Source organism: Hydractinia symbiolongicarpus, chromosome 9 (assembly GCF_029227915.1).
Source record: "Hydractinia symbiolongicarpus strain clone_291-10 chromosome 9, HSymV2.1, whole genome shotgun sequence".
Taxonomy (NCBI): domain Eukaryota; kingdom Metazoa; phylum Cnidaria; class Hydrozoa; order Anthoathecata; family Hydractiniidae; genus Hydractinia; species Hydractinia symbiolongicarpus.
This window is the reverse complement of record NC_079883.1, coordinates 11,116,504-11,138,972: the sequence shown is the minus strand read 5'-3', so window position 1 is coordinate 11,138,972 and position 22,469 is coordinate 11,116,504. Positions and strand designations below refer to the sequence as shown.

At 40.2% G+C, this 22,469-nt stretch overlaps 13 non-coding genes and 1 pseudogene across 13 annotated transcripts; 11 read left to right on the top strand and 3 right to left on the bottom strand.

Annotated features, from left to right (window-relative positions):
* The first annotated feature begins 4,186 nt into the window (after positions 1-4,186).
* Positions 4,187-4,259, top strand: Trnar-acg (transfer RNA arginine (anticodon ACG)). The gene has a single exon. It is a non-coding gene; the product is annotated as a tRNA-Arg (tRNA).
* A 322-nt stretch (positions 4,260-4,581) lies between these two features.
* Positions 4,582-4,773, top strand: LOC130661267 (U2 spliceosomal RNA). Its single transcript, XR_008988461.1, has one exon. It is a non-coding gene; the product is annotated as a U2 spliceosomal RNA (small nuclear RNA).
* A 185-nt stretch (positions 4,774-4,958) lies between these two features.
* Positions 4,959-5,123, top strand: LOC130660224 (U1 spliceosomal RNA). The gene has a single exon (XR_008987424.1). It is a non-coding gene; the product is annotated as a U1 spliceosomal RNA (small nuclear RNA).
* Positions 5,124-5,473: 350 nt separating this feature from the next.
* Positions 5,474-5,592, bottom strand: LOC130658268 (5S ribosomal RNA). The gene has a single exon (XR_008985484.1). It is a non-coding gene; the product is annotated as a 5S ribosomal RNA (ribosomal RNA).
* A 4,470-nt stretch (positions 5,593-10,062) lies between these two features.
* Positions 10,063-10,135, top strand: Trnar-acg (transfer RNA arginine (anticodon ACG)). The gene has a single exon. It is a non-coding gene; the product is annotated as a tRNA-Arg (tRNA).
* A 308-nt stretch (positions 10,136-10,443) lies between these two features.
* LOC130661266 (U2 spliceosomal RNA) lies at positions 10,444-10,635 on the top strand. The gene has a single exon (XR_008988459.1). It is a non-coding gene; the product is annotated as a U2 spliceosomal RNA (small nuclear RNA).
* Positions 10,636-10,820: 185 nt separating this feature from the next.
* LOC130660223 (U1 spliceosomal RNA) lies at positions 10,821-10,985 on the top strand. The gene has a single exon (XR_008987423.1). It is a non-coding gene; the product is annotated as a U1 spliceosomal RNA (small nuclear RNA).
* Positions 10,986-11,335: 350 nt separating this feature from the next.
* LOC130658267 (5S ribosomal RNA) lies at positions 11,336-11,454 on the bottom strand. Its single transcript, XR_008985483.1, has one exon. It is a non-coding gene; the product is annotated as a 5S ribosomal RNA (ribosomal RNA).
* A 4,470-nt stretch (positions 11,455-15,924) lies between these two features.
* Trnar-acg (transfer RNA arginine (anticodon ACG)) lies at positions 15,925-15,997 on the top strand. Its single transcript has one exon. It is a non-coding gene; the product is annotated as a tRNA-Arg (tRNA).
* Positions 15,998-16,319: 322 nt separating this feature from the next.
* LOC130661265 (U2 spliceosomal RNA) lies at positions 16,320-16,511 on the top strand. Its single transcript, XR_008988458.1, has one exon. It is a non-coding gene; the product is annotated as a U2 spliceosomal RNA (small nuclear RNA).
* Positions 16,512-16,696: 185 nt separating this feature from the next.
* LOC130660222 (U1 spliceosomal RNA) lies at positions 16,697-16,861 on the top strand. The gene has a single exon (XR_008987422.1). It is a non-coding gene; the product is annotated as a U1 spliceosomal RNA (small nuclear RNA).
* A 350-nt stretch (positions 16,862-17,211) lies between these two features.
* On the bottom strand, positions 17,212-17,330 carry LOC130658266 (5S ribosomal RNA). The gene has a single exon (XR_008985482.1). It is a non-coding gene; the product is annotated as a 5S ribosomal RNA (ribosomal RNA).
* Positions 17,331-21,800: 4,470 nt separating this feature from the next.
* Trnar-acg (transfer RNA arginine (anticodon ACG)) lies at positions 21,801-21,873 on the top strand. The gene has a single exon. It is a non-coding gene; the product is annotated as a tRNA-Arg (tRNA).
* A 322-nt stretch (positions 21,874-22,195) lies between these two features.
* On the top strand, positions 22,196-22,339 carry LOC130661537 (U2 spliceosomal RNA; annotated as a pseudogene).
* Positions 22,340-22,469: the final 130 nt, after the last annotated feature.

The following is a 22,469-nucleotide window of genomic DNA, read 5'->3' as shown; positions in this document are numbered from 1 at the left end:
GCTCAAAAGTTTGTTTAATTCTTCATCATTACGAACAGCCAATTGTAAATGTCTTGGAATAATCCTAGCTTTTTTGTTGTCTCTTGCTGCGTTACCAGCCAACTCCAATATCTCAGCAGATAAATATTCCAAGACGGCTGCTAAGTAAACTGGTGCTCCAGATCCAATTCGGTTAGCATAGTGCCCTCTACGAAGGAATCTATGCACTCTACCGACTGGAAATTGAAGTCCAGCTCTTGAGGATCTTGTCTTGGCTTTAGCCTTAGCTTTTCCACCTTTTCCACGTCCAGACATAACTGCGATTTGATTTGTAAGTTAATACAAAAACGTACGAATATTTAACGTAAGTGTTAACGAAATAAACTTTACTCGTTTTTTCATCATAAAAATAGGATCGAAATCATGTTTTTTTAACCAATCATAATTAAGTATTAAACAAAAGATTTTTTTTTTAACCAATTAAATTGCGTATCGGCGTTTTCGGATCGAATTCGATCCGATTTTTTTACTTATAAACAAAAAGTTTTGACTTGCAGTTTAATGCTTATTTACAAGTTAAGTAGCAAAAATTTTTAACCATGTCTGACGCAGCAGCTAAAGGAGGAAAACAGGCACCTAAAGTAGCCAAGAAAGGTGAAAAAAGAGCCGGCAAAAAAGGAGGAAAGATTGGTGGAACTGGTGAAAAGAAACGCAAGAGAAAGAGAAAGGAAAGTTATGCTATTTACATCTACAATGTTTTGAAACAAGTTCACCCAGATGTCGGAGTTTCAAGCAAAGCTATGAGCATCATGAACTCATTTGTCAACGACATCTTTGAGCGCATTGCTTCCGAAGCTTCGCGTTTGGCTCTTCAAAACAAAAAGTCGACCATCTCTTCTCGTGAAATTCAAACCGCAGTACGTCTTCTCTTGCCTGGAGAACTTGCAAAACACGCAGTCAGTGAAGGAACAAAAGCCGTCACAAAATACACAAGCAGCAAGTAAACCAACGTCTACCAAACACAAACGGTCTTTTTTAAGACCACACATCTTTAAAAAAACATTTACTTGGCGTCACTACAAGTTAACCGAAGTTAATAAAACTTCTAAATAATGTGCTTAAGAACACTAGCCTACATTTAAAATACTTCCCCATGTGTGTGTGTGGATTAGCTTCACTTTTCATACGTATTATTAGCTGTACTTGCAGAAAAGACAAGTACATTGATCCATGTTATTGCTTACATTTAACTTAACCCAGCTTTTCACGGAAACACTCCCAGGCAAATTAACCCTACAAAGTATTTCTAAATTTTTTTTGTGTCATATATGACATAGTATCGTATAGCAATAAATGTAACTGTGACAAGACTTTACACATTGTGTAATTTGGAAGCGTGCACAAAGTAATGTTTTAAAAGATTTGTGGCTATAAAAATAGCCGTTTTTGTTGAGCAATGACAACGCTTAACCTCCGAATCCGTAAAGAGTTCTTCCTTGACGTTTTAAGGCATAAACAACATCCATAGCGGTAACGGTCTTGCGTTTAGCGTGCTCTGTGTAGGTTACAGCATCACGAATAACATTCTCTAAGAAAACCTTCAGTACACCTCTGGTTTCCTCATAGATAAGGCCAGAGATACGTTTGACACCACCTCGTCGAGCAAGACGTCGAATAGCAGGTTTTGTGATTCCCTGAATGTTATCACGAAGAATTTTTCGGTGACGTTTAGCACCTCCTTTTCCCAATCCTTTACCTCCTTTTCCGCGTCCAGACATATTGATATAGTTGCGTACAGAACGAGTACAAAAACAACGTTTGAGTTAACAGAATTCAGACAGCTTTAAAAAGAGGCCATAAAATTACCTACTGCTCGTGGAAACACCCTAATTAACCAATAGAGTTGCGTCATTACAAAATGTTCCGAACATTTTGTACATTTTTTTAAGTAAAACTGTAGTTTTTTTAAAAATTCGTGGTCTTAATGTTTCAGTAAGGCAATAAATTTGGCATCGTTGGAATTCGCCAAACCTTCTGCTACTTACTAAAAAAAAAAAAAGTCAAAAGCTTTTGTGTATCAGAAGATACAGCCGTTTTCCCGTAGCCAAAAAACACAGATTTTATAAAAATGTTAAAGTAATGAGCGTAATGTCATTATGCAGCCAATCAGAAATTACTTTCTTAGCACCAATCAAATGGTTTGTTTTGAACCTTAGCTGTCAATCAATATGAGAAATAAAACTTTGGCGCGATAGTGCATTTTAGACCGTCTTGTGTATCCGTACTACATCGACTTCTTAAAATATGGCTCGTACAAAGCAAACTGCACGTAAATCTACTGGAGGAAAGGCTCCACGAAAACAACTCGCCACTAAAGCTGCGAGGAAAAGCGCACCAGCTACTGGAGGAGTGAAAAAACCACATCGTTACAGACCTGGTACAGTTGCTCTCAGAGAAATCAGAAGATACCAGAAGTCAACCGAGCTCTTGATCCGCAAGTTGCCTTTCCAGCGTCTTGTGCGAGAAATTGCTCAGGACTTCAAAACAGATCTGCGATTCCAGAGCACAGCCGTTATGGCTCTGCAAGAGGCTTCTGAAGCGTACCTTGTTGGCTTGTTCGAGGATACTAACTTGTGTGCCATTCACGCAAAACGAGTTACAATCATGCCTAAAGACATCCAGTTGGCAAGAAGAATTCGTGGGGAACGTGCCTAAGCATCTTACCAAACAAAAAACGGCTATTTTTATAGCCACACATCCATAAAAAATATTACGGCTAGCTTTTTATATCAAACTTTGTTCTGCTTTCTGTTTAAATTTTATGCTACATAAAAATTTTATGCTACATAAAGTTTGACAATGTTAAAAATATGAAGGGCAAGAAAAGTAAAAGCAAGAAAATAAGAAATTTAAAAACGAAAATACTTAAACTTAGGGAATCTAATCTTAAAATTACTCTTTTTTAACTGTTTAAGTGACTTAAACAAGTTTAACTTTGTACCAAGATAATGTTTTTTTGTAAATGTGTGGCTATAAAAATAGCCGTTTGTTAATGTAATAGCCAGATACACACAAATTATTTTTTTGCGGTCTTCTTTGCTGCCTTTTTGGGAGTCTTTTTGACCTTCTTTGCTGCAGGTTTTTTAGCAACAGGCTTCTTTGTGGGTTTCTTAGCTGCTGGTTTCTTAGCCGAGGCTTTCTTTGTGGCAGGCTTCTTTGCTGCTTTCTTTGGCGTGCTCTTCTTTGCTGGCTTCTTTTTTGGTGTACTTTTCTTTGCAGTAGGCTTCTTTGCCGTTGGCTTTTTTGCTGCGGCCTTTTTCTTAGGTTTTTCTTTTTTTACCTGACCTAGCTTGAATGATCCAGAAGCACCAGTGCCTTTAGTTTGAATCAAATCGCCTGATGTTACTCCTCGTTTAAGAGCCATTTTCAGATGATGATCTGAGTTTTCAGCAACTTTGTAATTTGCATGAATATATTTTGTAATAGCTTGGCGAGATGAACCACCGCGTTCCTTTAGGGTAGCGATAGCAGCCTTGATCATGTCCACATATTTAGGGTGATCAGCTGTCTTCTTTGCAGCAGGTTTCTTCTTGGGTGCGATTTTCTTTGGAGAAGCTGCTTCACTCATTTTTAATGTTTTCTTACAACAATCCAACGATAAACGATGCTTGTTATCACAGTAGAAGTATACTAAACATTACCGTGTAAATGAGATATAATTTAAGACGGTGCGAAGTATGCGGACGTAAAAGTACCACTCCCGGGAATTGATTTGGCGCGAAAACAGAAATGTGTGTTTCTGTACATCGTATAATGTCCGTTTTGGGAGCCGCGACTATGCGAAAGCATGTTAATTTTTATTTGTAGCACGACGCAATAGTCTGAAAGAGAAGCTGCTGGAGTTTGAGGTCTTCAGCATTACATCTACTCTGTTAATTTGGGCTTCTTCCGCGCCCGTGTTAGGATTTTCATAAAGCGTTCTTTGGTTTGCGTTGCGTATGTCGGCCTACATCATCGACACGGCCTGTTTCCGGCTATTAGGAGCAATTCATATATTGGGCACTGCGTTTCGACTTTTTTATTAGACCACAGTAAAAAAATTCACTCACAGAAGTCCCTTTCTTTCATGGCTACAAACACGAAGAATTCTGTCGTAAGTAAAACGAATGCGCAAGCCAAAATAACGATGGGGCGAAGTCATAAGCATGGCCCTGTGGCCCAATGGATAAGGCATCTGACTACGAATCAGGGGATTCCAGGTTCGACTCCTGGCAGGGTCGCACTGTCGCATTTCGGCTGCATGGTCTACTGTGTAACGCGCGCGCACGTTCTGGCGTAATGCGTTGATAAACGGAATGTACGCAGTCATATTGGAAAGTAATATCACGCACTTAGTATCGTCGCCTTTGTTAGCATTCATGTAAGTTACCATCCACTCGCTACAGTCGCTCTCCATCCTACGGCTAAATCAACAGCCGTGATTTTTACTATGTCGCCGTCCATCCGTACGCGGTGACAGTTGTAAGCTTTACAGTAACGTGACATGCTCCACAAGCAGTTACGGTGTGTGGACGATGCCTATCATGGCAACGCTTGTTCTTTATCGCTTCTCGGCCTAATGGCTAAGATCAAGTGTAGTATCTGTTCTTATCAGTTTAATATCTGGTAGGCCATTCTCTGAATGGTCAGTATATTAATCTGATTTTTGGCCTTGGGTCATGGAGGTGGATTCATTCACGCCGTGACCACGGGTTGCCTTGGTGTTGCACTATTACCGATGGCGGCCCACATAAGCAATAAAAGAATAATAGCAGTCCTCTTTCCGACGGCACTCTGCATAGTCTACGGCGGGAACAAAACGCGTACACTGGGGGAGAATACAGCCTATGCCCCGCGACACGGCAGTTTATAACACACTCAAGCCACAAGCATTAACAAACTTTGAAGGGTACCCTCATGCTACGGTGCAGTTCCAACTCATACTTACCTGACGGGGAAGTAAAGACTGATCAATGAGGGTTTTCTTCCAGAGTGAGGCTCTTGCATTGCACTACGCTTGGGCTGACCTCTGCGATTACTGCAAACGTCAGTAACTCGACCGTACAATTTCTGGTAGTGGGGGCCTGCGTCCGCGCTCGCCCCCTCCTTAAGTCAAAATGAATGAGCTTAGAAAAGTTGCGCGGCCAAATGTCGGTGGTGACTTAAACGCTAAGGTAAAACCTCGCTTGGCTGTTACGAAACGTGATTGCGATATAAGTCCTCGGAAGGCGGCGGAATTTTATTTTATTTGCCATTCCGTCAGGGTTATTAGATGATCGGCAATAGATCGAGTTTGTATGCATTTGAAAGCTCTTTTTTCTCGTACTATCACCTGAAAATGTCGTAGGAAAATGTCATAGGAAACACTTTCAACAACCGCCACGTTCCTTAATTGTTATAACAAGAAATATATCACAGCACCATTGAAATGAAAAGGCAACAAATGAAAATGAAAAGCCTACGACACCGGGAGTTCCCAGGCGGTCCCCCATCCAAGTACTATCCCGGCCCGACGATGCTTAACTTCCGTGATCAGACGAGAACGGGTGTGTTCATCGTGGTATGGCCGTAGACATTAGTAGGGGCAAATACGTGCAATTTATTTTGACGTTGTGATCAAATTTTTTTATTTAATTTCTTTGAGTTACTTAGGACAAGGCGTATGCATGGATTATCTATTAGACTTTAAGGTTATAGTTTTGTGAAAAAAACAATGTTTTTTTAAAGATGTGTGGCTATAAAAATAGCCGTTGTTTTCTGAGTGTAGCGGTTTACTTCTTCTGTCCTTTGTCGTTCTTCTTTGGGAGTAAGACAGCTTGAATGTTTGGCAAAACACCACCAGCTGCAATGGTTACACCGCTCAAAAGTTTGTTTAATTCTTCATCATTACGAACAGCCAATTGTAAATGTCTTGGAATAATCCTAGCTTTTTTGTTGTCTCTTGCTGCGTTACCAGCCAACTCCAATATCTCAGCAGATAAATATTCCAAGACGGCTGCTAAGTAAACTGGTGCTCCAGATCCAATTCGGTTAGCATAGTGCCCTCTACGAAGGAATCTATGCACTCTACCGACTGGAAATTGAAGTCCAGCTCTTGAGGATCTTGTCTTGGCTTTAGCCTTAGCTTTTCCACCTTTTCCACGTCCAGACATAACTGCGATTTGATTTGTAAGTTAATACAAAAACGTACGAATATTTAACGTAAGTGTTAACGAAATAAACTTTACTCGTTTTTTCATCATAAAAATAGGATCGAAATCATGTTTTTTTAACCAATCATAATTAAGTATTAAACAAAAGATTTTTTTTTTAACCAATTAAATTGCGTATCGGCGTTTTCGGATCGAATTCGATCCGATTTTTTTACTTATAAACAAAAAGTTTTGACTTGCAGTTTAATGCTTATTTACAAGTTAAGTAGCAAAAATTTTTAACCATGTCTGACGCAGCAGCTAAAGGAGGAAAACAGGCACCTAAAGTAGCCAAGAAAGGTGAAAAAAGAGCCGGCAAAAAAGGAGGAAAGATTGGTGGAACTGGTGAAAAGAAACGCAAGAGAAAGAGAAAGGAAAGTTATGCTATTTACATCTACAATGTTTTGAAACAAGTTCACCCAGATGTCGGAGTTTCAAGCAAAGCTATGAGCATCATGAACTCATTTGTCAACGACATCTTTGAGCGCATTGCTTCCGAAGCTTCGCGTTTGGCTCTTCAAAACAAAAAGTCGACCATCTCTTCTCGTGAAATTCAAACCGCAGTACGTCTTCTCTTGCCTGGAGAACTTGCAAAACACGCAGTCAGTGAAGGAACAAAAGCCGTCACAAAATACACAAGCAGCAAGTAAACCAACGTCTACCAAACACAAACGGTCTTTTTTAAGACCACACATCTTTAAAAAAACATTTACTTGGCGTCACTACAAGTTAACCGAAGTTAATAAAACTTCTAAATAATGTGCTTAAGAACACTAGCCTACATTTAAAATACTTCCCCATGTGTGTGTGTGGATTAGCTTCACTTTTCATACGTATTATTAGCTGTACTTGCAGAAAAGACAAGTACATTGATCCATGTTATTGCTTACATTTAACTTAACCCAGCTTTTCACGGAAACACTCCCAGGCAAATTAACCCTACAAAGTATTTCTAAATTTTTTTTGTGTCATATATGACATAGTATCGTATAGCAATAAATGTAACTGTGACAAGACTTTACACATTGTGTAATTTGGAAGCGTGCACAAAGTAATGTTTTAAAAGATTTGTGGCTATAAAAATAGCCGTTTTTGTTGAGCAATGACAACGCTTAACCTCCGAATCCGTAAAGAGTTCTTCCTTGACGTTTTAAGGCATAAACAACATCCATAGCGGTAACGGTCTTGCGTTTAGCGTGCTCTGTGTAGGTTACAGCATCACGAATAACATTCTCTAAGAAAACCTTCAGTACACCTCTGGTTTCCTCATAGATAAGGCCAGAGATACGTTTGACACCACCTCGTCGAGCAAGACGTCGAATAGCAGGTTTTGTGATTCCCTGAATGTTATCACGAAGAATTTTTCGGTGACGTTTAGCACCTCCTTTTCCCAATCCTTTACCTCCTTTTCCGCGTCCAGACATATTGATATAGTTGCGTACAGAACGAGTACAAAAACAACGTTTGAGTTAACAGAATTCAGACAGCTTTAAAAAGAGGCCATAAAATTACCTACTGCTCGTGGAAACACCCTAATTAACCAATAGAGTTGCGTCATTACAAAATGTTCCGAACATTTTGTACATTTTTTTAAGTAAAACTGTAGTTTTTTTAAAAATTCGTGGTCTTAATGTTTCAGTAAGGCAATAAATTTGGCATCGTTGGAATTCGCCAAACCTTCTGCTACTTACTAAAAAAAAAAAAAGTCAAAAGCTTTTGTGTATCAGAAGATACAGCCGTTTTCCCGTAGCCAAAAAACACAGATTTTATAAAAATGTTAAAGTAATGAGCGTAATGTCATTATGCAGCCAATCAGAAATTACTTTCTTAGCACCAATCAAATGGTTTGTTTTGAACCTTAGCTGTCAATCAATATGAGAAATAAAACTTTGGCGCGATAGTGCATTTTAGACCGTCTTGTGTATCCGTACTACATCGACTTCTTAAAATATGGCTCGTACAAAGCAAACTGCACGTAAATCTACTGGAGGAAAGGCTCCACGAAAACAACTCGCCACTAAAGCTGCGAGGAAAAGCGCACCAGCTACTGGAGGAGTGAAAAAACCACATCGTTACAGACCTGGTACAGTTGCTCTCAGAGAAATCAGAAGATACCAGAAGTCAACCGAGCTCTTGATCCGCAAGTTGCCTTTCCAGCGTCTTGTGCGAGAAATTGCTCAGGACTTCAAAACAGATCTGCGATTCCAGAGCACAGCCGTTATGGCTCTGCAAGAGGCTTCTGAAGCGTACCTTGTTGGCTTGTTCGAGGATACTAACTTGTGTGCCATTCACGCAAAACGAGTTACAATCATGCCTAAAGACATCCAGTTGGCAAGAAGAATTCGTGGGGAACGTGCCTAAGCATCTTACCAAACAAAAAACGGCTATTTTTATAGCCACACATCCATAAAAAATATTACGGCTAGCTTTTTATATCAAACTTTGTTCTGCTTTCTGTTTAAATTTTATGCTACATAAAAATTTTATGCTACATAAAGTTTGACAATGTTAAAAATATGAAGGGCAAGAAAAGTAAAAGCAAGAAAATAAGAAATTTAAAAACGAAAATACTTAAACTTAGGGAATCTAATCTTAAAATTACTCTTTTTTAACTGTTTAAGTGACTTAAACAAGTTTAACTTTGTACCAAGATAATGTTTTTTTGTAAATGTGTGGCTATAAAAATAGCCGTTTGTTAATGTAATAGCCAGATACACACAAATTATTTTTTTGCGGTCTTCTTTGCTGCCTTTTTGGGAGTCTTTTTGACCTTCTTTGCTGCAGGTTTTTTAGCAACAGGCTTCTTTGTGGGTTTCTTAGCTGCTGGTTTCTTAGCCGAGGCTTTCTTTGTGGCAGGCTTCTTTGCTGCTTTCTTTGGCGTGCTCTTCTTTGCTGGCTTCTTTTTTGGTGTACTTTTCTTTGCAGTAGGCTTCTTTGCCGTTGGCTTTTTTGCTGCGGCCTTTTTCTTAGGTTTTTCTTTTTTTACCTGACCTAGCTTGAATGATCCAGAAGCACCAGTGCCTTTAGTTTGAATCAAATCGCCTGATGTTACTCCTCGTTTAAGAGCCATTTTCAGATGATGATCTGAGTTTTCAGCAACTTTGTAATTTGCATGAATATATTTTGTAATAGCTTGGCGAGATGAACCACCGCGTTCCTTTAGGGTAGCGATAGCAGCCTTGATCATGTCCACATATTTAGGGTGATCAGCTGTCTTCTTTGCAGCAGGTTTCTTCTTGGGTGCGATTTTCTTTGGAGAAGCTGCTTCACTCATTTTTAATGTTTTCTTACAACAATCCAACGATAAACGATGCTTGTTATCACAGTAGAAGTATACTAAACATTACCGTGTAAATGAGATATAATTTAAGACGGTGCGAAGTATGCGGACGTAAAAGTACCACTCCCGGGAATTGATTTGGCGCGAAAACAGAAATGTGTGTTTCTGTACATCGTATAATGTCCGTTTTGGGAGCCGCGACTATGCGAAAGCATGTTAATTTTTATTTGTAGCACGACGCAATAGTCTGAAAGAGAAGCTGCTGGAGTTTGAGGTCTTCAGCATTACATCTACTCTGTTAATTTGGGCTTCTTCCGCGCCCGTGTTAGGATTTTCATAAAGCGTTCTTTGGTTTGCGTTGCGTATGTCGGCCTACATCATCGACACGGCCTGTTTCCGGCTATTAGGAGCAATTCATATATTGGGCACTGCGTTTCGACTTTTTTATTAGACCACAGTAAAAAAATTCACTCACAGAAGTCCCTTTCTTTCATGGCTACAAACACGAAGAATTCTGTCGTAAGTAAAACGAATGCGCAAGCCAAAATAACGATGGGGCGAAGTCATAAGCATGGCCCTGTGGCCCAATGGATAAGGCATCTGACTACGAATCAGGGGATTCCAGGTTCGACTCCTGGCAGGGTCGCACTGTCGCATTTCGGCTGCATGGTGCGCGCACGTTCTGGCGTAATGCGTTGATAAACGGAATGTACGCAGTCATATTGGAAAGTAATATCACGCACTTAGTATCGTCGCCTTTGTTAGCATTCATGTAAGTTACCATCCACTCGCTACAGTCGCTCTCCATCCTACGGCTAAATCAACAGCCGTGATTTTTACTATGTCGCCGTCCATCCGTACGCGGTGACAGTTGTAAGCTTTACAGTAACGTGACATGCTCCACAAGCAGTTACGGTGTGTGGACGATGCCTATCATGGCAACGCTTGTTCTTTATCGCTTCTCGGCCTAATGGCTAAGATCAAGTGTAGTATCTGTTCTTATCAGTTTAATATCTGGTAGGCCATTCTCTGAATGGTCAGTATATTAATCTGATTTTTGGCCTTGGGTCATGGAGGTGGATTCATTCACGCCGTGACCACGGGTTGCCTTGGTGTTGCACTATTACCGATGGCGGCCCACATAAGCAATAAAAGAATAATAGCAGTCCTCTTTCCGACGGCACTCTGCATAGTCTACGGCGGGAACAAAACGCGTACACTGGGGGAGAATACAGCCTATGCCCCGCGACACGGCAGTTTATAACACACTCAAGCCACAAGCATTAACAAACTTTGAAGGGTACCCTCATGCTACGGTGCAGTTCCAACTCATACTTACCTGACGGGGAAGTAAAGACTGATCAATGAGGGTTTTCTTCCAGAGTGAGGCTCTTGCATTGCACTACGCTTGGGCTGACCTCTGCGATTACTGCAAACGTCAGTAACTCGACCGTACAATTTCTGGTAGTGGGGGCCTGCGTCCGCGCTCGCCCCCTCCTTAAGTCAAAATGAATGAGCTTAGAAAAGTTGCGCGGCCAAATGTCGGTGGTGACTTAAACGCTAAGGTAAAACCTCGCTTGGCTGTTACGAAACGTGATTGCGATATAAGTCCTCGGAAGGCGGCGGAATTTTATTTTATTTGCCATTCCGTCAGGGTTATTGGATGATCGGCAATAGATCGAGTTTGTATGCATTTGAAAGCTCTTTTTTCTCGTACTATCACCTGAAAATGTCGTAGGAAAATGTCATAGGAAACACTTTCAACAACCGCCACGTTCCTTAATTGTTATAACAAGAAATATATCACAGCACCATTGAAATGAAAAGGCAACAAATGAAAATGAAAAGCCTACGACACCGGGAGTTCCCAGGCGGTCCCCCATCCAAGTACTATCCCGGCCCGACGATGCTTAACTTCCGTGATCAGACGAGAACGGGTGTGTTCATCGTGGTATGGCCGTAGACATTAGTAGGGGCAAATACGTGCAATTTATTTTGACGTTGTGATCAAATTTTTTTATTTAATTTCTTTGAGTTACTTAGGACAAGGCGTATGCATGGATTATCTATTAGACTTTAAGGTTATAGTTTTGTGAAAAAAACAATGTTTTTTTAAAGATGTGTGGCTATAAAAATAGCCGTTGTTTTCTGAGTGTAGCGGTTTACTTCTTCTGTCCTTTGTCGTTCTTCTTTGGGAGTAAGACAGCTTGAATGTTTGGCAAAACACCACCAGCTGCAATGGTTACACCGCTCAAAAGTTTGTTTAATTCTTCATCATTACGAACAGCCAATTGTAAATGTCTTGGAATAATCCTAGCTTTTTTGTTGTCTCTTGCTGCGTTACCAGCCAACTCCAATATCTCAGCAGATAAATATTCCAAGACGGCTGCTAAGTAAACTGGTGCTCCAGATCCAATTCGGTTAGCATAGTGCCCTCTACGAAGGAATCTATGCACTCTACCGACTGGAAATTGAAGTCCAGCTCTTGAGGATCTTGTCTTGGCTTTAGCCTTAGCTTTTCCACCTTTTCCACGTCCAGACATAACTGCGATTTGATTTGTAAGTTAATACAAAAACGTACGAATATTTAACGTAAGTGTTAACGAAATAAACTTTACTCGTTTTTTCATCATAAAAATAGGATCGAAATCATGTTTTTTTAACCAATCATAATTAAGTATTAAACAAAAGATTTTTTTTTTAACCAATTAAATTGCGTATCGGCGTTTTCGGATCGAATTCGATCCGATTTTTTTACTTATAAACAAAAAGTTTTGACTTGCAGTTTAATGCTTATTTACAAGTTAAGTAGCAAAAATTTTTAACCATGTCTGACGCAGCAGCTAAAGGAGGAAAACAGGCACCTAAAGTAGCCAAGAAAGGTGAAAAAAGAGCCGGCAAAAAAGGAGGAAAGATTGGTGGAACTGGTGAAAAGAAACGCAAGAGAAAGAGAAAGGAAAGTTATGCTATTTACATCTACAATGTTTTGAAACAAGTTCACCCAGATGTCGGAGTTTCAAGCAAAGCTATGAGCATCATGAACTCATTTGTCAACGACATCTTTGAGCGCATTGCTTCCGAAGCTTCGCGTTTGGCTCTTCAAAACAAAAAGTCGACCATCTCTTCTCGTGAAATTCAAACCGCAGTACGTCTTCTCTTGCCTGGAGAACTTGCAAAACACGCAGTCAGTGAAGGAACAAAAGCCGTCACAAAATACACAAGCAGCAAGTAAACCAACGTCTACCAAACACAAACGGTCTTTTTTAAGACCACACATCTTTAAAAAAACATTTACTTGGCGTCACTACAAGTTAACCGAAGTTAATAAAACTTCTAAATAATGTGCTTAAGAACACTAGCCTACATTTAAAATACTTCCCCATGTGTGTGTGTGGATTAGCTTCACTTTTCATACGTATTATTAGCTGTACTTGCAGAAAAGACAAGTACATTGATCCATGTTATTGCTTACATTTAACTTAACCCAGCTTTTCACGGAAACACTCCCAGGCAAATTAACCCTACAAAGTATTTCTAAATTTTTTTTGTGTCATATATGACATAGTATCGTATAGCAATAAATGTAACTGTGACAAGACTTTACACATTGTGTAATTTGGAAGCGTGCACAAAGTAATGTTTTAAAAGATTTGTGGCTATAAAAATAGCCGTTTTTGTTGAGCAATGACAACGCTTAACCTCCGAATCCGTAAAGAGTTCTTCCTTGACGTTTTAAGGCATAAACAACATCCATAGCGGTAACGGTCTTGCGTTTAGCGTGCTCTGTGTAGGTTACAGCATCACGAATAACATTCTCTAAGAAAACCTTCAGTACACCTCTGGTTTCCTCATAGATAAGGCCAGAGATACGTTTGACACCACCTCGTCGAGCAAGACGTCGAATAGCAGGTTTTGTGATTCCCTGAATGTTATCACGAAGAATTTTTCGGTGACGTTTAGCACCTCCTTTTCCCAATCCTTTACCTCCTTTTCCGCGTCCAGACATATTGATATAGTTGCGTACAGAACGAGTACAAAAACAACGTTTGAGTTAACAGAATTCAGACAGCTTTAAAAAGAGGCCATAAAATTACCTACTGCTCGTGGAAACACCCTAATTAACCAATAGAGTTGCGTCATTACAAAATGTTCCGAACATTTTGTACATTTTTTTAAGTAAAACTGTAGTTTTTTTAAAAATTCGTGGTCTTAATGTTTCAGTAAGGCAATAAATTTGGCATCGTTGGAATTCGCCAAACCTTCTGCTACTTACTAAAAAAAAAAAAAGTCAAAAGCTTTTGTGTATCAGAAGATACAGCCGTTTTCCCGTAGCCAAAAAACACAGATTTTATAAAAATGTTAAAGTAATGAGCGTAATGTCATTATGCAGCCAATCAGAAATTACTTTCTTAGCACCAATCAAATGGTTTGTTTTGAACCTTAGCTGTCAATCAATATGAGAAATAAAACTTTGGCGCGATAGTGCATTTTAGACCGTCTTGTGTATCCGTACTACATCGACTTCTTAAAATATGGCTCGTACAAAGCAAACTGCACGTAAATCTACTGGAGGAAAGGCTCCACGAAAACAACTCGCCACTAAAGCTGCGAGGAAAAGCGCACCAGCTACTGGAGGAGTGAAAAAACCACATCGTTACAGACCTGGTACAGTTGCTCTCAGAGAAATCAGAAGATACCAGAAGTCAACCGAGCTCTTGATCCGCAAGTTGCCTTTCCAGCGTCTTGTGCGAGAAATTGCTCAGGACTTCAAAACAGATCTGCGATTCCAGAGCACAGCCGTTATGGCTCTGCAAGAGGCTTCTGAAGCGTACCTTGTTGGCTTGTTCGAGGATACTAACTTGTGTGCCATTCACGCAAAACGAGTTACAATCATGCCTAAAGACATCCAGTTGGCAAGAAGAATTCGTGGGGAACGTGCCTAAGCATCTTACCAAACAAAAAACGGCTATTTTTATAGCCACACATCCATAAAAAATATTACGGCTAGCTTTTTATATCAAACTTTGTTCTGCTTTCTGTTTAAATTTTATGCTACATAAAAATTTTATGCTACATAAAGTTTGACAATGTTAAAAATATGAAGGGCAAGAAAAGTAAAAGCAAGAAAATAAGAAATTTAAAAACGAAAATACTTAAACTTAGGGAATCTAATCTTAAAATTACTCTTTTTTAACTGTTTAAGTGACTTAAACAAGTTTAACTTTGTACCAAGATAATGTTTTTTTGTAAATGTGTGGCTATAAAAATAGCCGTTTGTTAATGTAATAGCCAGATACACACAAATTATTTTTTTGCGGTCTTCTTTGCTGCCTTTTTGGGAGTCTTTTTGACCTTCTTTGCTGCAGGTTTTTTAGCAACAGGCTTCTTTGTGGGTTTCTTAGCTGCTGGTTTCTTAGCCGAGGCTTTCTTTGTGGCAGGCTTCTTTGCTGCTTTCTTTGGCGTGCTCTTCTTTGCTGGCTTCTTTTTTGGTGTACTTTTCTTTGCAGTAGGCTTCTTTGCCGTTGGCTTTTTTGCTGCGGCCTTTTTCTTAGGTTTTTCTTTTTTTACCTGACCTAGCTTGAATGATCCAGAAGCACCAGTGCCTTTAGTTTGAATCAAATCGCCTGATGTTACTCCTCGTTTAAGAGCCATTTTCAGATGATGATCTGAGTTTTCAGCAACTTTGTAATTTGCATGAATATATTTTGTAATAGCTTGGCGAGATGAACCACCGCGTTCCTTTAGGGTAGCGATAGCAGCCTTGATCATGTCCACATATTTAGGGTGATCAGCTGTCTTCTTTGCAGCAGGTTTCTTCTTGGGTGCGATTTTCTTTGGAGAAGCTGCTTCACTCATTTTTAATGTTTTCTTACAACAATCCAACGATAAACGATGCTTGTTATCACAGTAGAAGTATACTAAACATTACCGTGTAAATGAGATATAATTTAAGACGGTGCGAAGTATGCGGACGTAAAAGTACCACTCCCGGGAATTGATTTGGCGCGAAAACAGAAATGTGTGTTTCTGTACATCGTATAATGTCCGTTTTGGGAGCCGCGACTATGCGAAAGCATGTTAATTTTTATTTGTAGCACGACGCAATAGTCTGAAAGAGAAGCTGCTGGAGTTTGAGGTCTTCAGCATTACATCTACTCTGTTAATTTGGGCTTCTTCCGCGCCCGTGTTAGGATTTTCATAAAGCGTTCTTTGGTTTGCGTTGCGTATGTCGGCCTACATCATCGACACGGCCTGTTTCCGGCTATTAGGAGCAATTCATATATTGGGCACTGCGTTTCGACTTTTTTATTAGACCACAGTAAAAAAATTCACTCACAGAAGTCCCTTTCTTTCATGGCTACAAACACGAAGAATTCTGTCGTAAGTAAAACGAATGCGCAAGCCAAAATAACGATGGGGCGAAGTCATAAGCATGGCCCTGTGGCCCAATGGATAAGGCATCTGACTACGAATCAGGGGATTCCAGGTTCGACTCCTGGCAGGGTCGCACTGTCGCATTTCGGCTGCATGGTCTACTGTGTAACGCGCGCGCACGTTCTGGCGTAATGCGTTGATAAACGGAATGTACGCAGTCATATTGGAAAGTAATATCACGCACTTAGTATCGTCGCCTTTGTTAGCATTCATGTAAGTTACCATCCACTCGCTACAGTCGCTCTCCATCCTACGGCTAAATCAACAGCCGTGATTTTTACTATGTCGCCGTCCATCCGTACGCGGTGACAGTTGTAAGCTTTACAGTAACGTGACATGCTCCACAAGCAGTTACGGTGTGTGGACGATGCCTATCATGGCAACGCTTGTTCTTTATCGCTTCTCGGCCTAATGGCTAAGATCAAGTGTAGTATCTGTTCTTATCAGTTTAATATCTGGTAGGCCATTCTCTGAATGGTCAGTATATTAATCTGATTTTTGGCCTTGGGTCATGGAGGTGGATTCATTCACGCCGTGACCACGGGTTGCCTTGGTGTTGCACTATTACCGATGGCGGCCCACATAAGCAATAAAAGAATAATAGCAGTCCTCTTTCCGACGGCACTCTGCATAGTCTACGGCGGGAACAAAACGCGTACACTGGGGGAGAATACAGCCTATGCCCCGCGACACGGCAGTTTATAACACACTCAAGCCACAAGCATTAACAAACTTTGAAGGGTACCCTCATGCTACGGTGCAGTTCCAACTCATACTTACCTGACGGGGAAGTAAAGACTGATCAATGAGGGTTTTCTTCCAGAGTGAGGCTCTTGCATTGCACTACGCTTGGGCTGACCTCTGCGATTACTGCAAACGTCAGTAACTCGACCGTACAATTTCTGGTAGTGGGGGCCTGCGTCCGCGCTCGCCCCCTCCTTAAGTCAAAATGAATGAGCTTAGAAAAGTTGCGCGGCCAAATGTCGGTGGTGACTTAAACGCTAAGGTAAAACCTCGCTTGGCTGTTACGAAACGTGATTGCGATATAAGTCCTCGGAAGGCGGCGGAATTTTATTTTATTTGCCATTCCGTCAGGGTTATTGGATGATCGGCAATAGATCGAGTTTGTATGCATTTGAAAGCTCTTTTTTCTCGTACTATCACCTGAAAATGTCGTAGGAAAATGTCATAGGAAACACTTTCAACAACCGCCACGTTCCTTAATTGTTATAACAAGAAATATATCACAGCACCATTGAAATGAAAAGGCAACAAATGAAAATGAAAAGCCTACGACACCGGGAGTTCCCAGGCGGTCCCCCATCCAAGTACTATCCCGGCCCGACGATGCTTAACTTCCGTGATCAGACGAGAACGGGTGTGTTCATCGTGGTATGGCCGTAGACATTAGTAGGGGCAAATACGTGCAATTTATTTTGACGTTGTGATCAAATTTTTTTATTTAATTTCTTTGAGTTACTTAGGACAAGGCGTATGCATGGATTATCTATTAGACTTTAAGGTTATAGTTTTGTGAAAAAAACAATGTTTTTTTAAAGATGTGTGGCTATAAAAATAGCCGTTGTTTTCTGAGTGTAGCGGTTTACTTCTTCTGTCCTTTGTCGTTCTTCTTTGGGAGTAAGACAGCTTGAATGTTTGGCAAAACACCACCAGCTGCAATGGTTACACCGCTCAAAAGTTTGTTTAATTCTTCATCATTACGAACAGCCAATTGTAAATGTCTTGGAATAATCCTAGCTTTTTTGTTGTCTCTTGCTGCGTTACCAGCCAACTCCAATATCTCAGCAGATAAATATTCCAAGACGGCTGCTAAGTAAACTGGTGCTCCAGATCCAATTCGGTTAGCATAGTGCCCTCTACGAAGGAATCTATGCACTCTACCGACTGGAAATTGAAGTCCAGCTCTTGAGGATCTTGTCTTGGCTTTAGCCTTAGCTTTTCCACCTTTTCCACGTCCAGACATAACTGCGATTTGATTTGTAAGTTAATACAAAAACGTACGAATATTTAACGTAAGTGTTAACGAAATAAACTTTACTCGTTTTTTCATCATAAAAATAGGATCGAAATCATGTTTTTTTAACCAATCATAATTAAGTATTAAACAAAAGATTTTTTTTTTAACCAATTAAATTGCGTATCGGCGTTTTCGGATCGAATTCGATCCGATTTTTTTACTTATAAACAAAAAGTTTTGACTTGCAGTTTAATGCTTATTTACAAGTTAAGTAGCAAAAATTTTTAACCATGTCTGACGCAGCAGCTAAAGGAGGAAAACAGGCACCTAAAGTAGCCAAGAAAGGTGAAAAAAGAGCCGGCAAAAAAGGAGGAAAGATTGGTGGAACTGGTGAAAAGAAACGCAAGAGAAAGAGAAAGGAAAGTTATGCTATTTACATCTACAATGTTTTGAAACAAGTTCACCCAGATGTCGGAGTTTCAAGCAAAGCTATGAGCATCATGAACTCATTTGTCAACGACATCTTTGAGCGCATTGCTTCCGAAGCTTCGCGTTTGGCTCTTCAAAACAAAAAGTCGACCATCTCTTCTCGTGAAATTCAAACCGCAGTACGTCTTCTCTTGCCTGGAGAACTTGCAAAACACGCAGTCAGTGAAGGAACAAAAGCCGTCACAAAATACACAAGCAGCAAGTAAACCAACGTCTACCAAACACAAACGGTCTTTTTTAAGACCACACATCTTTAAAAAAACATTTACTTGGCGTCACTACAAGTTAACCGAAGTTAATAAAACTTCTAAATAATGTGCTTAAGAACACTAGCCTACATTTAAAATACTTCCCCATGTGTGTGTGTGGATTAGCTTCACTTTTCATACGTATTATTAGCTGTACTTGCAGAAAAGACAAGTACATTGATCCATGTTATTGCTTACATTTAACTTAACCCAGCTTTTCACGGAAACACTCCCAGGCAAATTAACCCTACAAAGTATTTCTAAATTTTTTTTGTGTCATATATGACATAGTATCGTATAGCAATAAATGTAACTGTGACAAGACTTTACACATTGTGTAATTTGGAAGCGTGCACAAAGTAATGTTTTAAAAGATTTGTGGCTATAAAAATAGCCGTTTTTGTTGAGCAATGACAACGCTTAACCTCCGAATCCGTAAAGAGTTCTTCCTTGACGTTTTAAGGCATAAACAACATCCATAGCGGTAACGGTCTTGCGTTTAGCGTGCTCTGTGTAGGTTACAGCATCACGAATAACATTCTCTAAGAAAACCTTCAGTACACCTCTGGTTTCCTCATAGATAAGGCCAGAGATACGTTTGACACCACCTCGTCGAGCAAGACGTCGAATAGCAGGTTTTGTGATTCCCTGAATGTTATCACGAAGAATTTTTCGGTGACGTTTAGCACCTCCTTTTCCCAATCCTTTACCTCCTTTTCCGCGTCCAGACATATTGATATAGTTGCGTACAGAACGAGTACAAAAACAACGTTTGAGTTAACAGAATTCAGACAGCTTTAAAAAGAGGCCATAAAATTACCTACTGCTCGTGGAAACACCCTAATTAACCAATAGAGTTGCGTCATTACAAAATGTTCCGAACATTTTGTACATTTTTTTAAGTAAAACTGTAGTTTTTTTAAAAATTCGTGGTCTTAATGTTTCAGTAAGGCAATAAATTTGGCATCGTTGGAATTCGCCAAACCTTCTGCTACTTACTAAAAAAAAAAAAAGTCAAAAGCTTTTGTGTATCAGAAGATACAGCCGTTTTCCCGTAGCCAAAAAACACAGATTTTATAAAAATGTTAAAGTAATGAGCGTAATGTCATTATGCAGCCAATCAGAAATTACTTTCTTAGCACCAATCAAATGGTTTGTTTTGAACCTTAGCTGTCAATCAATATGAGAAATAAAACTTTGGCGCGATAGTGCATTTTAGACCGTCTTGTGTATCCGTACTACATCGACTTCTTAAAATATGGCTCGTACAAAGCAAACTGCACGTAAATCTACTGGAGGAAAGGCTCCACGAAAACAACTCGCCACTAAAGCTGCGAGGAAAAGCGCACCAGCTACTGGAGGAGTGAAAAAACCACATCGTTACAGACCTGGTACAGTTGCTCTCAGAGAAATCAGAAGATACCAGAAGTCAACCGAGCTCTTGATCCGCAAGTTGCCTTTCCAGCGTCTTGTGCGAGAAATTGCTCAGGACTTCAAAACAGATCTGCGATTCCAGAGCACAGCCGTTATGGCTCTGCAAGAGGCTTCTGAAGCGTACCTTGTTGGCTTGTTCGAGGATACTAACTTGTGTGCCATTCACGCAAAACGAGTTACAATCATGCCTAAAGACATCCAGTTGGCAAGAAGAATTCGTGGGGAACGTGCCTAAGCATCTTACCAAACAAAAAACGGCTATTTTTATAGCCACACATCCATAAAAAATATTACGGCTAGCTTTTTATATCAAACTTTGTTCTGCTTTCTGTTTAAATTTTATGCTACATAAAAATTTTATGCTACATAAAGTTTGACAATGTTAAAAATATGAAGGGCAAGAAAAGTAAAAGCAAGAAAATAAGAAATTTAAAAACGAAAATACTTAAACTTAGGGAATCTAATCTTAAAATTACTCTTTTTTAACTGTTTAAGTGACTTAAACAAGTTTAACTTTGTACCAAGATAATGTTTTTTTGTAAATGTGTGGCTATAAAAATAGCCGTTTGTTAATGTAATAGCCAGATACACACAAATTATTTTTTTGCGGTCTTCTTTGCTGCCTTTTTGGGAGTCTTTTTGACCTTCTTTGCTGCAGGTTTTTTAGCAACAGGCTTCTTTGTGGGTTTCTTAGCTGCTGGTTTCTTAGCCGAGGCTTTCTTTGTGGCAGGCTTCTTTGCTGCTTTCTTTGGCGTGCTCTTCTTTGCTGGCTTCTTTTTTGGTGTACTTTTCTTTGCAGTAGGCTTCTTTGCCGTTGGCTTTTTTGCTGCGGCCTTTTTCTTAGGTTTTTCTTTTTTTACCTGACCTAGCTTGAATGATCCAGAAGCACCAGTGCCTTTAGTTTGAATCAAATCGCCTGATGTTACTCCTCGTTTAAGAGCCATTTTCAGATGATGATCTGAGTTTTCAGCAACTTTGTAATTTGCATGAATATATTTTGTAATAGCTTGGCGAGATGAACCACCGCGTTCCTTTAGGGTAGCGATAGCAGCCTTGATCATGTCCACATATTTAGGGTGATCAGCTGTCTTCTTTGCAGCAGGTTTCTTCTTGGGTGCGATTTTCTTTGGAGAAGCTGCTTCACTCATTTTTAATGTTTTCTTACAACAATCCAACGATAAACGATGCTTGTTATCACAGTAGAAGTATACTAAACATTACCGTGTAAATGAGATATAATTTAAGACGGTGCGAAGTATGCGGACGTAAAAGTACCACTCCCGGGAATTGATTTGGCGCGAAAACAGAAATGTGTGTTTCTGTACATCGTATAATGTCCGTTTTGGGAGCCGCGACTATGCGAAAGCATGTTAATTTTTATTTGTAGCACGACGCAATAGTCTGAAAGAGAAGCTGCTGGAGTTTGAGGTCTTCAGCATTACATCTACTCTGTTAATTTGGGCTTCTTCCGCGCCCGTGTTAGGATTTTCATAAAGCGTTCTTTGGTTTGCGTTGCGTATGTCGGCCTACATCATCGACACGGCCTGTTTCCGGCTATTAGGAGCAATTCATATATTGGGCACTGCGTTTCGACTTTTTTATTAGACCACAGTAAAAAAATTCACTCACAGAAGTCCCTTTCTTTCATGGCTACAAACACGAAGAATTCTGTCGTAAGTAAAACGAATGCGCAAGCCAAAATAACGATGGGGCGAAGTCATAAGCATGGCCCTGTGGCCCAATGGATAAGGCATCTGACTACGAATCAGGGGATTCCAGGTTCGACTCCTGGCAGGGTCGCACTGTCGCATTTCGGCTGCATGGTCTACTGTGTAACGCGCGCGCACGTTCTGGCGTAATGCGTTGATAAACGGAATGTACGCAGTCATATTGGAAAGTAATATCACGCACTTAGTATCGTCGCCTTTGTTAGCATTCATGTAAGTTACCATCCACTCGCTACAGTCGCTCTCCATCCTACGGCTAAATCAACAGCCGTGATTTTTACTATGTCGCCGTCCATCCGTACGCGGTGACAGTTGTAAGCTTTACAGTAACGTGACATGCTCCACAAGCAGTTACGGTGTGTGGACGATGCCTATCATGGCAACGCTTGTTCTTTATCGCTTCTCGGCCTAATGGCCATTCTCTGAATGGTCAGTATATTAATCTGATTTTTGGCCTTGGGTCATGGAGGTGGATTCATTCACGCCGTGACCACGGGTTGCCTTGGTGTTGCACTATTACCGATGGCGGCCCACATAAGCAATAAAAGAATAATAGCAGTCCTCTTTCCGACGGCACTCTGCATAGTCTACGGCGGGAACAAAACGCGTACACTGGGGGAGAATACAGCCTATGCCCCGCGACACGGCAGTTTATAACACACTCAAGCC